Below are 18029 nucleotides of genomic sequence, written 5' to 3'. Positions count from 1 at the left end.
GCCTGAACTACCCGCCAAAAGAAAACCTCATCCACAATTCACATAGTAAACCACAATAAGCCAACAATGAGCTTACCACTTAATTCATTAAATCATAGTCATCCAATTTGTCATTGCACTGAAGCACCTTTCTCTTTATCTTGGAGGAATCCACCCATGTAACAAAGTCTTCCATATTCCTAGTTACAAGGAAAGCTGGATCTGTGACTGTCTCTGGACCAACTCGTATACCCTGCTCTATGTAAGTGACAGCTTCTTTCAAGTGCTCAGCAAATTTTAGTCGCACCAATACCGTTGCAAGCCTACGCCTGCACAATGAGAGAAAATAAATTTTTGGAACAATCACAGCAATATAATGTAAGGTGGTGTTGTGTTACTAGAAAATTTAGCAAGTTTTGGTCAGTATCATTAGAAGAAAATTATAATTAAACCAGCAACTTTCCTACATTATCATGAAACTGATATATATGAGGTTGAGCACACCATTTTACTGTATCTGGATTTGGAGTTGCGCCGACGTACATAAAATGGTGGTTGTCTTTCAATCCTCTTGGTGCACTAAATATACTCTTTTCCTCATAAAAACTAATATTTGACTTTATCTAGCCAGTTACTTGGTTTAGCCTATAAATTTCAATAATAAAGCATGCTAAAAATAATCTGTACGTCCATGATACTCATACCTTTCAAATATGATGCAATGTTATAAGTAATTCAGATTTCTCAGCACAAAATGAAAAAACTCTCAGGTATTAAGTAATTTAATATCATAGAAAATATCAGCTTTAGCCTTATTTCAATACACCTCTCTTCATGCAACTCAAATATTTAACTATCCTTGTATTCCAGCCTCCAACGTGAACTACATATTTAACCTTAAAGTGACAAAGTTCGTATCTAAAATTAGATCATCTGAATAATCATCCACTTAATTTGTACAAAATTCTAGAGCTACCTCCACAGTATTATAGAGTCACGTCTCATGTAAACATCCAAAATTAAACATAAAGATCATTAAAACTCCCAAAATTCTTAAGTTTTAAATTTATAAACTATACCTCCTCCAAAATTGAAGGCCTAAAAGGTAAACTTCATCAGAGTCCATAATCATAAATGCTTTCTATATTTCTAAACTTTGCTTCATTACTGGTCCCATCTAAGTAACCTGATTTCCTTTGTTTGATACACAAAAGTAGACACATAGACATTTACACATTTGTTAACCTAGAAAAATTTTGGTTCTACGTTCTAACCACCTCTATTTGAAACTCCAAAATGCAAAATACCTTAAAAATTCTCAAACAGAACTAATCAAGAATATATTTTTACTTATTTACTAACTTTCCCAGCTCCCTCTGTCACTGTCTAAGATACTCAAAATCTAAAACCTGATTGGCCATAATATTTTATCATAAAACAGAAATATCTATCAATACCATATCTTAGAATCATAAACTCGAAGCCCAATCGATAGGCATTGGTACTTGATTAAAACCTCAGCTTCAAGAAGTGTTGAATGGAACCACATATTTGACAGAAATGACATTCAAAAACAGATCCTTCAAACTATTTTTAGACACATGGAACAAATTTTAGTGGCAAATTGTAAGGATCCATTTGCAAGGTACGGGACTTGAGTCCCACATTGAAAGTAGGCATTCTAGTGTGGAGTTTATAAATCCTTGAGCTCTCCAACTACAACGGCTAGTTTTTGTGATATGGCTCTCCCGAGGTTTTTACTACAATTCTTTTGTCACATCATGCATTGGATCATAGCATACAAGGGAAAAATATAGGGCCACAAACCATAACCAGAAACTAGAATGTAGGACTAAGTTTTAGCAAACCATGATAGTAGAGGACAGAATCTGTGTTCTTGCACCAAACTTCAAGTGTCAAGACTACAAGAGCATGTGCACACAATTCACATCACTCCGTGAAACTAACTATCACACAGCATGACCATTAAATCGTGACCCAAGTATGGTTGTCCAACTGCAAATTGAAAAAGAAAGGACAAAATACAATAAGCATCTCAAGCCGAGGCTCGTTGTAAGTCAGAATTTAACAGCAAAATTCATAGCATAACAATTTGGAATATATCACACAACAGAATTGGAACCACAATCCAACTGATCTATTTTACCTTGGTGTGCATCTCTAGACCTTGTGTAGTGTGTGTGTATGTGTGCGTGTGAAATTGGCCACAAAAGACTTTAAATTGAACTTCTAACTGTGGTAGACTAAATTTGTAGTGAGTTAAGAAGAGACGCGTGTCTCTTGAGGTAGTCAAATGGGTAAAGTTGTGTTGTTTACATGCTCTAATCATCGCACTTAAGTGTATAGCCAATGGAATCCAGCATGCGGACAGAGATTCCAGCCAAGACTCTACCTTGAGGTTCCTTCTCAAGGTTCATTTAATAACAGCTACACCTATAGTAATATTTATTGGATTTTCTTTTGCTTTTGTCCAATTATTTTACATGCATGACTTAATTACAATTGACAGTTCATTGTCTATTAAAATTTTGTGGTTTTAGTACAATTTTATTATGCCCTTTATTATTTTTGTTTACCTTATTTTAGCTCATAAAATTTTAATGACTTATTATGACTTAATTACCTTAGTTTTGTTAAAATTAATTATTAAACTACATTTAAAGGCACAAAATTTATATGTTGGAATTATGTAATTATAGTAATATTGTAAATAAGGAAATTAGTATTTTTGTAATCACAGTAACTACGTGACTCTATATTCTGTTTTATAGATCCTTATTACAAATATATGTTCCGTTGTGTAGTCAAAACACACGAATTTATCTTATGTTCTCTTTCTTCTTTATCAACAGTATATTATAATAGAAGTGAGAGTGACCATGAAACATCATTTAACAATGTACAGTTCTTTTTCCTTTTGTTCTTTACAACTTTCTCTCTGAACAGAGCTTCAGGTTGTAACAGTTATAGATATAAATGACATTATTTGCTCCAAGCTCTAGACTATAAATGTCTTAAAAATTAAAATCTCATCGGTTTCCTCTTTCTCTTGATATATTTTCATTTCGACATTCTAATGTGCGAACAAATAAAGTTAACAACTAAATTTTCATTCAATGCAATACGTAGCAACAAGTTTCTTTTACCTGCAGAAGGATGTCACAATCAAGCATTCACAGAGTGGTGCTTTGCCTAGTTGGAATCACCCCCATGTTGTAACTGTCATTCTAAAAAAATGAAACAGATATGTGTAAGTAAATATCATAATCTCTCCTTACATTTATTATTATCCTCTATTTTCAGGCATTAACCAAGAAGAAACCAAAAAAATGTGGTCCCTAAATCAGTACAGTATTTTTATTTAAAACTGTAAGGCTAACTTAAACTCCTTGAAATGGTGTTACATCCATTCAAATATTTAATACAAACTAGTAAGTTATTCAGCAAAACTATGGTCATCAAGAGAAAACCAAAAGAACCAGAGAGCCTTGCACCCAGTTCACCTATTTTTATCACATTTTACTTGATCATATATGTTTACTACTTTTAGCATAAACAGTTAACTGAAAGTATCCAACAATTTATATATAATCTGCAACTTTATTGTAATTGAATTTAGGTAAACCAATTTCATACCACCAAAACCAATCCAGTTCAAATGAAATAGCTGAAGAACAAAAAGATTTAAAGAATCTTAGAACATTGAAGTATAAATAGTTTCAAAGGGCAATAGAAAATGTAAATATGAAATATAATTTCTAATATAATTAATAAACAGAATATTCATTACTAATTACTAATGAATATCATTTCTCAAGTCACAAGTTTGAACTCTAAACTCCAATAAAACTAAACTGACTCAACCATATGTTTAAAAGTTTACATAAAATGAGAGTGAATCATAGAGAACCTACAGCTTTTCCAACAGCTTATCTGTCATATCAATCTGAAAAGGGTCCTTCGGTCCATCTGTTTCATTATGTTTACCAACTTCTGAACCATATTGCAAAAACTTGAATACCTATTCATATTTCCACCATCCCAGTGGCAAAAAAAAGGGTCAGCAAAAAGCCTATCTAAAATAAAGGAAAAAACATAAACATCAGAACAACTGGTCTCACTTACTTTTGTGATTGTATGGTACATGCTCAGATAGATCTCAAAATCTTGCATTAATCAAAGGTAGCAGCTAGAAAGCTCCACATATAAGCGCTTGAGTATTTTCCAGCAGTGCCATTTCAATATGGGATGTTCTAAGAAATGTCTAAGCAGTCAAGCCTATTACACCATTCTAAATATTTCAATGCCTTTCTCCTTTCCTTCTTTTGTCATAGTTTCAAATCAAATGGTAATAATGTGCTACAAGGCAGTGTGGGTGCACAAATACGAGACTAATGCATTTACAGTTTCTTCATAAGATCTTCAATTTTCTCAGTAGCTTGATACAAATATTTTTGCTTGACTGCATCCAATAGCAGACGACAAGTTCTATATCTAGGTAATATACCTTTATCAATCATCTCCTCAAACAAAGAGAATGCCCTCCGGCATCTCTCTGCTCTACATAGTTCATGAATAGCAGTGTATAGGTTGAAAGATCAAGACCAAGATGGTGTTTATTGATCATATCATTTAATATGTCACTCAACAAACTATCTATTTTTCCAGTCCTAAAGCATGACTTGATCAAGGGGTGGTATGCCTGAACATCAGGCTAACAAATGCAAGAATTCTCCATCTCCTTCAATATTTCAAAAGATTTTTTTTCTTGTGCATAATGAAAAAACATAGAAATCATCGAATTATAGGTGGATGCACTATATTTTTTAACCAGTTACCATCACCTGAAAATCTGTGACAAGGTTAGGAAAAATTCTCTTTTTCCCACCACAAGTGCCTGCTCTCCCCAACATGTAGATGTATGAATTGTAGAAAAGTGTATCAGGCGTACATCCAGCAGACTTCGTTCTCTCAACAACTTCCAAAGCTTCGTCAAATTTTTCTGCCTTTGCCAGCGCACACATGATAGTAGTATAAGTGACCACATTAGGGGAGCAACCTTGAGCCTGCATTTCATCAAGAATCTCATACATCCTGCTAAAATTCTCTTCTTGACAGTAACATTGAATGATGGTAGAATAACTTATAACACAAGGGCGACAACCATATCCTTTCATCTCCTGGATTGTCCAATGCCCTCTTCTACACGACCAACTTTGCACCATCCATGAATGAATATATTGAACGTGTGAGCATTTGGAGCAATGTGATGCTTCAGCTCTAAGAAAATTTCGCGAGCTTGCTCCAAAAACTTCTCTTTGCACAGGGCATCAAGCAACAAGTTCATGGATTCCCAACAAGAAGCAAAATACAGATATGCAAGCCTAAAGGAAATATGAGTGGAGGAATAGGCAAAAATAACAGAGCTATGGTTTATTCCAATCCAAAAGGATCGCATAAGGGTACGTTTGTAAAGGGGTTTTTAGTGGGAAGAAGAACTATTTTTAAATTTTAAATTAAAAGAATTATATATTATAAGATAAATATATTATTAATGTATTAAATTTATATTAACTTTAAATATATTTATTTAAAATATAAATTTTCTGCTCATTCTCAAATAACCTAAAGCTCATAAACTCAAACATTATAAGGTAAACAAGTAATGATAAGATCTCTTTCGTCACTCTCACTAATCATAACACTAATTAGGTCTTTTATACGTGGCTTTATGACAGAAATACAACTTTTTCAATGCAAAATTTTGCATGTGTCCTACAAAGTATTGTTTTATGCAAATATCCTAAAATTAATACTTCAAAGTCGATTGTAAATGATTTTTAAACATTGGAGATTAAAGTCAATTATCGTTGTAGCCGACTTTTGTACTCCATTGAAGTCGATTAAAATTGACTTTGTTGCTCCAAAGAAGTTAATTGAACTCAACTTTCGCTATTCATTTCTGATGGCAAAGAAGTCGATTATAGTTGACTTGCAGTGTAAAGGGAAAACTATTAAAATTGACTTCAGTGTAAATCTGGACACGATTACAATTGACTACTTTGTCATAGAGAGGATCAAGACTAGAAAGAACCATGACCAGAGAACCGAGACCAGAGAAAACTGTGATCAGAGAAAAACAGAGACAACAGAGGAAGATGGATAACGATTTATATCGGCTTAATTTTATTGATCATATTGCAAGCAAGCTATTAATACAGGTAAATTAATTTTTAAATATATTTAATTAAATTATAATTAAATATTTTGTATTTAATTTAATGCATTATTAATTCTGTAATTATATATTTAGAAATATGTGTAAATGTTAATTAATATTGTAAATTAATTTGAATTGTTTGTTATAATTATAATTATTATATTGAGAAATGTAAATAAAATTTTATTATATATTTTTAATAATTATGATACTTTAGTTTTGTATTGTAGTAATTTATAAATTATAATAATTTTGTTATAATGTTTTAATTTAAATCTTGCATATATTATTTTATTATTGTACAAGAACTTCAAATTTTAAAAAGTAGGCATTATAATATGATAGTTGCTCCAGATTCAAGAATAGAACCATTTCTTAGGGAGACTGGTTTTTAGCATGTTTGCACAGATGGTCCCAATATTTGATTATGATAGAACACTCATAAGTGTACTTGTAGAACGTTGGAGGCCTGAGTCACACAAATTTCATCTTTCATACAGAGAATGTACGATCACTTGGAAGGATGTTGTGTTTCAGCTAGGCTTACATGTGGATGGAGTCCCTGTGAGTGGTTGCATTGGAGCGTGGGAGAAATTTTATGATCGGAATATATGCTCATTATGTGAAGATTTACTTGGAGTAATTCCTGATGAGAGAAATATAAAAGGATTTTGCGTAAATCTATAATGGTTCACATATATATTTGAAGTATTATCTCACAATGTTGATAGACAAACTATTATCTGTTACACTAGAGCGTATATAATTATTCTATTTGGTGGAGTATTGTTTCTAGATAAATCAAGATTTAGGGTTCATATGAAGTAGCTACCTCTTTTAACTAATTTTGCTGAGATTTCAAACTATAGTTGAGGTTTTGTTGTTCTAACATCCCTTTATCATGAGCTTTGTCATGTGGTGAAATACAATGTCATCGAGATTGCAGATTGTTTGCCTCTTCTACAATCTTGGACATGGTACAGAATACCTCAATTAGCTCCTAAACATCATCATTCTCTCACTTTTTTACTAGCGTTGAGGTATATTTATTTATCAATATATTAATTTTTGTTATTTATATATGTTAAATTTGCAAGTAAAAATTTTATGCTCATTTCAGGTGGAAAAGTTTTAGGTCATCGACGAGATCATATACGAATAAGTTATTGCAATATAGGAAGATCATTGATTCAATTGGCATTACTGGGGTAAGTTTAAACATGGTGTATGGTACTAACTTTTGTTTTAAATGATTTTATTTTTTGGTCTAATATTTGTTATTGATTATTTCAGTTTAAGTGTACTCCTTACAGCAACAAAGAGGTCAGTAACATTACACCTCCTTTTGTGTATGATGAGGTTGATATTTAGGCATTTGTGACTGCTCTTATACATTTACTGTGATTGAGTGGCATGTTGTTAATCACATGGTTCGACAATTTGGTAGAGCACAACACATACTAATTAGCCTAATAAGATCGGTTGCACGCTAAGGATGGGAGGGGCGATCTAAGCATAAGGTGGCCTGATTATCATGTGACATGGCGTGCTACATGGGTGTCACGTAGGAAGCGATGAGTTCAATATCCTTTAGCTGATGATGATCGTCCCTCTATCGAGTATTTCCAATGGTACTTGTCATTCGCTAATAGATTTTTGTCGTTGGATAGAGTCTCATAGGATTCAGAGCTTAGGGACTTGCCTGATGGTGTACTAGTACATGCTCCTTCGACACCTGATATCACACACCCTGATGATGTACCAGATAGACGCTCTATTAGTCGTCGTTTGCGTGCAAGTACACGTGGTAGTAGATGCTAATACCCCAATGAGGCATATATACTAGCTGCTCTTCTAGCACATGATGTACAACCTGATGCAGATCTATGCCACCACTAGATCTGCTATATCGACCATCTTCAACACATATTAGAACTCCCTATTTCAATGGTTTAGCGGAGGAGGACAACGAGGAGGAGGAACACAAAAATGCTTAGCAGGAAGTGGATGACCAGTATATGAATGACCATAGTCAGCAGGAGGACGACGATGCACACCGCAAACCTATACGATAGATTGTATATCGTCGTTGTACAACAGGTAGTCATCTTGCTGCGCTTAGGCACAACAGGCGTGGCTCATAGTCACTTATATCGTCATTTGGAATTTCAATTTTGTGTACTTTGAAATTTTAATTTTATGTACTTTGGTCTTTAAATTTTATGTCTTTTGAAACACAGATGGTACACAAAAATCCAATAATCATAATTCAAACTCCAACAATACACATTGAACAGAGACGGTACACAAAAATTCGATAATCAACAATATTACTATTAGTACATAAAACATTGAATTAATTATGTTGGCTAGAGGATGGAGCATGTAGGCATGTTTGTCTGGTGTGATCGGTACTTTTACACAATCCACATCGTTTTCCCTGACTCAGATCAGTCTCGTCCATTTCATTGTGAATCCTCGTGATAATTGGATGACCCTTAAGAGTACGCTTAAGTGTAGGTGGTGTGTAAAAACCAATTACTGGGCAAGTGTACCCATTGTCATAGTAATATTATGAAAAATAGAGTACTAAGTGTCCTATCCACAAGGACTGTTATTAATAATTATTTCCTTAATTACGTAATTGTTAATGAATATGAGAAATAAATTTTTGTTGATAAAATTACTAAAAATAGAAGAATAATAAATTAAAAGGAACATATTTCTTATGATAATAAATTATAGAAAAGTACGACTAAAGGTATTCAAGGAAAAAAATGAGTATCTAGACTGTAAATCCTCCTAAATGTCCAAATAACTAAAATTCTTCTTCAACTACTTAGTTCCAAACCCTTATCGCTGCAGGAAATTCTGAATTAAATCAATACCTTTCTTAAGGATAATGATTCCTAACCCTCGGTTGATCAATCAGAATCTCTTCCTTAATTAATACCCGTAGGTTGCATTAAGTTCATTATGAATTCCATAATTAGGGTTAATTCTAATACAGAAAACTTACGTCTTTCTATCTCTAGAAGTACATTCAAGTCCTTCTAATTGAGCAATGTTAATTTCATGCAGGAATTTTACTCAAATTCAAACAAGAAAACAAGATGGAAGACAATTGATACTACTCAATTAAACCCAAGAGAAAAGAACATGAACTAGCATTAGAAGAATTCCAGAAAATTTGGTCAATTAGGATTCATTACTTCTAAATACTCAAAGGAAAATTAGAACCTAAACATCTTGAAACTAAAATTACAAAAGAGATGAATAAAAGTGCTTGATTCCATCTTCCAGCCTTCTCTGAGCCTTTCTTCTCCTCAAAATAGTGTCCCCCAGGTTTCTGTGGCAAGTTTCCTTTTATATGAATAGCCCAATGGCTCATCTTCTTGTTGAAATTTAAATTCTGACACGCGTTAAAAGTACACGCCCATGTACACGGCCATGTACATCTCTGGTCTCTAAAAATTGCACTTCACAGCTTTCTTGAAAAGTACACGGCCATGTACTTTGACCGTGTACATCTCTGGTTTTGATGATGCACTTTAATTGACGCGACCAGTGAGATACACGCTCATATACACAGGCATGTACTTGCCCATGTATATCTCTAGCTTCATTATGTTCTTGATTCATGCAACCAGTGAGATACACACTCATATACAAGAGCATGTACTTTCTTGTGTATATCTCTGGTTCTTTGTATGCTTCAATTCCTAATATCTTTTAAAGCTTTCACTTCTTGTTCATTTTTCCTGAAATATGAATAAAATGAAATTAATAATAGTAAATTTTCTCAATGAATAGCTTAAAACTCTCAATTATCATTCATGAATTACAATGTAGGATCAAGTATGGAAAGCATTTATTAGTAGGATTTAGCCGTATAGTTGGCCTAGTGTATTGTGGTCACATGTCTTCATTAGGAATTGAAGAGAATTGTGCTTTGTACACATTGAACACAGACTCCATGGTGTAAAACTCATGAACAAAAGCAAGTACATGACGACATAGATAATGCAATTTTTGAAATTCTCCATAATCACACCATCGATTTGTTAAATGCACTTTGAATTCCCCTTGACCATGACTTTCTATGTTGTCTCGTTCAAACACCAAGTATTCTAAAGCATCGCAAGTCACTCGAGAATTATTCATGTTACCAAAGTGTTGTATGTGCTCCTCAATTGCATTTAACAGGTCTGTGAAAACTTTTTGCCACTTCCAAGTTGCGTCTTTGCCTTTGTGCCCTTTTGTACAAACAACTCAATAAGGCGATAATAGGTTGATTTAACTATGGCTGTAATAGAAAGATTATGAGTGTCTTTCATGACAACATTCATACACTCAGATAAATTAGTTGTCATGTGGCCAAATCAACGACCCTCGTCAGCATATTTACACCACTTTTTGCGCTACATGTTGTTAGCCCATGCACACATTGTGGGATCCACATTGCCTAATGCTCTAAATCAGTATAGAAAATTATTCTCAGTCTTTACATATGTTGCATTCATTAGCAATCGCTTTGCACCTTTGTTCTTGAACTTTACAGCTAAATTTGACGCAATATGTTGCGAACAATATGCATGATAAGCTGAAGAGGGATGTCACCCACTACAGTAGCTTCTATAGCTGACTTGATAGAATGATGCCTATCAGATATCACAAGAATTCCTTCTTGTGACGTCGCATGCTCACGAACATTTTTCAAGAAAAAAGACCATGCTTCTTTTGTCTCTCCCTCCACTACAGCAAATGCAACCGCAAGATATTTGAGTTGCAATCTTGGGCTATTGCCATTAACAATGTACCAGCATATTTGCCATACAAGTATGTTCCATTGATTGAAAGTTGAATGCCTCTATGCACGGTGGATAGGTCCATAAAAGACGCTGGAACATAAAGCTACCATAATCAACAACATCACCAACATAGTATGGTCCTGTTTGCATTTAGACAATAGTACCTAACATATAAGACTCCAAGCCACCTAACCATCTAGGGAGTTCATTATACGATTCTTCCCAATCTCCATATATTATAGCAATAGCTTTATGTTTTGTCAACCATACCTTTCTATATGTTGTCTTGAACTTTAGCTCTGACTCCACTGCTGCTTGTAGAGATTTAATGGAGATTGTCGGATCTGCTTGAATCATAGGATATATGTGGGCATAGATAATATAATAATCCATTTGAACATGCTGATTCATAGACTCTAGAAAAACACATGTGTGCGGTCCTGTCAACTTTTGAACATCCCAAAGTTGCAATTTTTGGCGAAAAGTGACACGTATACTCCAATTACAGCCAATGCCAAACTTCAAATACTTGCAATGAAATTTAATGTGGTCAGACTCAAACTTTATACTGAACACCTCTTCGAATGTTGTAATGTTTAACAGCAAATGTCACTTCATCCTTAGTGCGAAATACTTGACCAAGTGACAAATCATTCTCTCCCCCTATGCTCGAACTTGAACTAGACTCACCCACATTACAATGCATTGCATCTAAATCAACCGTTGAGTAGTAACTAGGATGTTGTCTAGATTGAGATTTCAAATAAGATCCGACATTAAATGTTCACTAATGTCCTGCACATTAGAAAATTGTTCACCTTCTTCATGCTCAAGGTCCTCCTCTTCATCATTTCATCATCTTGTTGCCCCACAATAAAATCAAAATCTCCAATCAAACTACCTTGTGTCATTTCCTGTGTATTTTGCGATAGTGGCTTTTCAATCTGTCTAACAAGGTGTTCAAAACTTGGAGAACGTACCTCAACATGTGAATTGTACACGTCATGGCAAGATTCCTCAACTAATGGGGTTGGATTTAATGGAGAAGGTGATGGATCCAGAGCTAAACCTCCAGAGCTAAAATGATCACATTGTAGTTCAACAAATAACTCTATTGTACGAGCTTCAGCAAATGAGTTAAAATAACTAAACATGTGATTAATGTGCTCATCTTTCCGTAGTTACCACCTTTTATATCGAATACCATTTGGTCAAATATCAATTGGCATCCTATAGAATATTTTTGAAACTTGTGTGTTTTTTCCCTCATACTCCTCCAATATTCGGCTTTCCAACTATAGCAAAGTAATCGGTGGACGGACAACCAACCAAGCTTGATTGTCACTACAAAACATCTCTCCCTCCATTGTGTTTATAATCTCACCATTATAATATATAAGGACATGAACATAACCCTCTGTCATCTCACAATTTTCACACTAAATCTAAAATTTTGTCGAAAATAATCGTGCAAAGTCAAGAGTTGTATACACTCATTTATACTGAATGTGTTAAAGTTGCCACTGTTTAGGACAAAAATATATTAAAATTGACTTCTCTTTTAAGTAAAAATATATTAAAATCGACTTCTGTGTTAAGTAAAAATCTATTAAAATTGATTTCTATTTTAAATAGAACTATATCAAAATCGACTTCTATTTGTAAAAAAAGAAAAAAAAAATAAACACAAGTTGATTACAGTCGGCTTCTATGTTACCGTACACCAAATTGTGAAAGAGAGTCGATTTGAATTGACTTCTTTTGTATGCATAAATTTAAAATGGTAGCAAGTCGATTCAAATCGACTTTTATTGAAGTTACGTGCAAACATTACAACAAAATTGGTTAAAATTAATTTCTATTAAAATAAAATCAGAATATATATGTAAACATATCAAAAAGAGCTATTTATGTAATATTAGCCTTAAATTTATTTATTTAAGTAAAAAAACCTGTATATGTTTAAAAAATATTCTGTTTAAAGTTTAATAAAAGTCAATTTTAATTAATTGACTTTCTTACAACACAAAAATTGATTAAAGTTTATTTCAATATCCGAGTTGCTACGTTGTTTTGCTAATGTACATTCTATATATATATATTCCAAAAAGTGAAAGCAGTTCAAAGTAGTTGCAATAGAAATAAATAATAATTTAAATTGACTTAATATTTTTAGTTATATATTACAAGTAAATCAAGGTAATATTTTAAGAAATTATTTAAGTGTACTTTATTTTTTATTTAATTTAATCTGTCATTAGAAATATTTATAAACATTAATTTAATTATTGTATATTTAATCAATTGTTTATTATATATATATATATATATATATATATATATTGTTATGGTAATGTATCGTATAATCATATATTTAATCCATTATATTATCTGTTGTACAACTATTAGTGTGTCAGTAGAATTTTTTTATGTAATTTACTATGTTGCAATAAATTTAAATTTAGTGAGGATTAAATATATTTCAAGAATTTTAATTTAATTTTGTATTGTAGTAATTTATTTATTTATATTAATGGACTTTATAAATTAAAATAATCTTATTTTAGTATATTGTTTGATGTATGGTTTTTTTTATCTATAATTTAAATTTTACAGATTTATATAATTTGTTATAATTCACAAAATGTAATAAATTAAATTTTACTTTGTATTAAATTTACTTTGTGAGGTAATAATTTAAGTTTAATTTTGTTATAATATATTTATTTTTAAAAAAATTTGTATATAAAGAAATAGTAAGCAATATTTTGGTGTAATTTTTAGTTTTAGTGAACATTACTTGATATGTAAATTTTTGGTTGTTGTATAGGATACTTGAATTTTAAAAGTAGGCACTATAATATGATGGAATCATTTTTTAGGCAAACTAGTTTTTGGCATATTGAACATATGATCCTAATATTCAATTATGATAAGACACTCATTGGTGTACTTGTAGAGTGTTGGAGGATGTTGTGTTTCAGTTAGACTTGCATGTGATGAGCTCCCTTTGAATGGTTGCCATGGAGCGTGGAAAAATTTTATAATCAAGATATATGGATATTGTCAGATGAGAAAACATAACAGGATTTTCTATAAATTTATAGTAGTTTACAAATACATTTATTTAGAGCATTACTTCATAATGTTGATGAGCAAACTATTATTCGTTACACTAGAGCGTACATAATGGTTCTATTCGATGGAGTACTCTTTCCATATAAATCAAGATTTAGGGTTTATATGAAGTGACTTTCTTTTTATTGATTTTAATGGGAGTACAAAGTATAATTGGGAGATTTGTCATTCTAAGATCCCTTTATCATGAACTTTGTCATGCGATGGAATATAATGTCACCAAGATTACAGAAAGATTTCTTCATTCATCTCAAAGGAAAATACATGAGGGGGAAGCTATTTAAAGTTGCTGAAAAAATAAAGCTAACAAACAAATTAATAAAAAAAACTAAATACTAACTGACCAATCTAAAATCTTCTGGCCTAGATAGATTGCATGTCTTGTTTTTTAAATCCAAATGAAATATTCTCACCCTCGTATTTTTAAATTTATAAATGAGTTTTTGTTAATTCTTCTATAATTGCTACTATGAACTAGACCATTTTAACTCATTCTCAAAGGTCAAAATTTTGAAAATATTTTTAAATACAAACCAATTTCTCTTTGCAATATTATTTACAAAATTGTCACTAAATTTTTAACCAATAGGATTAAATTTCTTCTTCCCAATCTCATTGCCAAAAATCAGAGTAGCTTTATCCCCCGTGGACAAAGGAATTGATAATGTAATTATTCTTCAAGAAGTAATCCATTCCTTTAATAATCTAAAGGGAAAATTCAAAATATGATTTTAAAACTTAATCTAAATAAAGCCTATGATAAGTTTAGCTGGAATTTTATTAGAGAAACTTTAGACATGGTAGGTTTTGAAAATCTTGGACTGACTTGGTTATTGAATGTATCTCCTCTTCTTTTCAAATTAATTGTAATGGTGAACTTTTAAATAGTTTTCTTCCTTCTAGGGGTATTTTTTAAGGAAATCCTTTTTCTCCCTATGTTTTCGTTTTTTGTTTAGAAAGGTTAGCTCACTATATTCAGAAGTCTATGATTAATAATGGTAATGGCACCTTTTTAACTTTGGAAAGAAAGGCCATGGGATTTCTCACCTTTTGTTATGCATATGATTTGCTTCTAGTTGCAGAAGCCTACTTGGATCAAATCAGAATTATTAAATTCATGATGAACCTTTTCTGTAAGGCTTCTAGCAAGCAAGAAAATTATGATAAATTCTTATTTTTTTTCTTAGTAAATACTAGTTTAGATGCAAAAAAGTTCTTTAGTCAAGAATTAGACATTAGATGGACTAATAATATTGACTCTTACTTAGGTGTTCCTGTCTCCGGTAAGAAATCCAAAAAATTTATTCTAATCTAATTGATAAAATTAGGAAAAACTTATCTAACTGGAAAGTCAAGTAGTTTCCTTTGCGGACAGAGTTACTTTAGCTCAATCTAGTATTAAGAGTATTTCTAATTATATAATGTAATCTCACCTGATTCCTATAGGCATTTGTGATGAAATAAATAAAATTTGTAGGAATTTTATATGGAGTTCCTCTGCTGGTAGTAAGAAATGTCATTGAATAGGTTGGAAGAATATTTGTAAACCCAAATCTCAAGAGGCTTAGGTTTCAGAGACATTCATAAGACTAATATAGCTTATATGATGAAACATGGTTGGCAGATGATCAATGGTCCTAACAATCTTTGGGTTAGGGTTCTTTTAGCAAAATATAAATTTAATTTAGATTATGATCCTATTATCCCTCACTCAGGGTCTGCTTTTACTAGTTGGAAAGGATATAATGCTTGGTCTAGCTTAAGAAAAGGTCTTTCTTGGATTTTAGGCAATGGTTTCAAAACTAAATTCTGGGAAGATTTTTGGATTCCTGGTATTAGATGTCTGAAAGATTTAAATACTGATGTTCCAGAGTCTATGTTAAACCTTCCAATGGCCTGTTTCATCTCAAACAATGATTGGGACTGGGAAAAAATTTCCTCCTATATTACGGCCCAAACTAAACAAGTTTTTGAACAATTTGATTATTGTCAGAATTAGTGTTGGCCCAGATGTGGCTGGCTGGTTTCCTTCTTCTAATGGGAATTTTTCTTTATGCTTTACTTATCACCTTTTAGATAATGATAGTGATTGTGATGATTCTGAGATATTAAGTTTGATTTGGAAAATTTTGCTGTTGGAGATAGTTGGGTTTCTTTTTTCAGCTTGGCGCTATCTAGATGACTTGTTTTTAATTTCAAATGTAAATGTTTCAATGGGATAAATAACTGGAATATTCAATTTGGTATTGTTATTTGGTGGTTGTGGTTAAATAGGAAATCTCTGAATTCAAAAGATTTTCTATGTAAACTGAATTGTTATTGTAGGTACATCTCAACTAGTTATTGTAGGCACGAAATTCTTGTTGGTTGGACCCCTCCCCCGTTCTAGGTTTCAAGCTTAATGTGGATGGCGTTCATGGGTTCGGCGTTGGCTTCATGTAGAGGCCTGATCAGGGATGATCAAGACAGCTTTTGTGCTGGTTCTATAAGGAAGTTGAGTCATTGTTCTATTATTCAGTCTGAATTGTGCGCACTTTTAATGAAATTTAGGCTAGTTAAAGCCGCAAGTTGGAGGGCATCTTTGTTGAAATGGACTCAAAATTAGCCATAACTTTAGTCAATTCTAATGTTTCTCTTAATCATAAGATATATACTGGGTGATTAGGGAAATCAAGTTGCTGATATTTTCCATTAGGCTTTTCAAGTGCATGAGGATAAACTTGTTTTCAATTTTTTCCCTCATCAGCTTGTTCCCATCCTCCAAGAGGATGATAGAGGAATTTGTTTTTCCAAAATGATTTGTTAGTTGTTCTGTTGTTTGTTGTAATAATAAAAATAAAAATAAAAAGGACCATCTAACAGGAATAAATATACGTATAAGTTTAACAAACTTCAACTTTCATTCCATCAACTTCAACCTCTCACTCATGCAAGAAGCTAAAAGCACTGTGTTGAGACCAATGACAAGAAGACGATATGATTGGAATTGAGAGGGGTTCACCAATGATAATGAGTTACATTATTTTAACAGCTTGTAATCCTATCCATCCAATTTTTCATAATTCCTATTAACGGTCAAGAATTAATGTGTACCCATCCTCCAACTTTCTTTTGAAAAGGAAAGGGAGAATGCCGAAATCTACCTCCATTTATGGTTAAGAGAAGGGGATAAATCCTCATTTTTCCAATTCAAAGACTTTGGTATTTACCTCTTTATTTGACTCGGTATCCATCCCAAACAAACGGTAAGAGAATTTAAAACGTTACATATACATTATCCACCATTTGCACCCAGAGCATTGCAATTTTTTACCATTAAAATTGTCATATTATGTCCATTAACAGCGACTGATGTATTAAGATTTGTTTTGCACATTTTAAAGTCATTCAGAGAGTAATTTGTAATTTCAAACTTTCAGAAAATTCACACAAGAGAATAATGTATTATCCTCATTTGTGCACGAAACAGATTGTTACCACACGCAAAATAGGGGGTAGAAGAGAGAATTGGGTACCCAAGGGCATGTGCAAAACAAAGGACGTAGAGTAAATTACCCAAAAGAAATTGTATTATCCTCTAAAAAGAAAAATTTAAAACATTTGATTAGTTCCTCGCTTATATAATCATTTAATATACATTTTTTTAATATAAAATATGTACAAATAGGAAACCAATTTAAATTTAACTAAGTTGTTATTTCAATCTTCCGTTTAGTTAAACCACCTCAACTAATATATATATATATAGTTGATAAATGCAGAAATTGTTTAAGAAATAAATTTTTTTAAAAAAATCAACTTCATTGTATTTTTTTCGCATAAAATAATTAAAATATAACACGCATAGATTGCTTTACCTA

At 32.2% G+C, this 18029-nt stretch overlaps 1 pseudogene; it reads right to left on the bottom strand.

Annotated features, from left to right (window-relative positions):
- Positions 1 to 5093, bottom strand: LOC113862293 (annotated as a pseudogene).
- Positions 5094 to 18029: the final 12936 nt, after the last annotated feature.

Source organism: Abrus precatorius, unplaced genomic scaffold (assembly GCF_003935025.1).
Source record: "Abrus precatorius isolate BTA unplaced genomic scaffold, Abrus_2018 Scaffold3, whole genome shotgun sequence".
In the NCBI taxonomy this organism is placed as follows: domain Eukaryota; kingdom Viridiplantae; phylum Streptophyta; class Magnoliopsida; order Fabales; family Fabaceae; genus Abrus; species Abrus precatorius.
The sequence above is the reverse complement of the archived record's forward strand: the minus strand, read 5'-3'. Positions and strand labels throughout refer to the sequence as shown.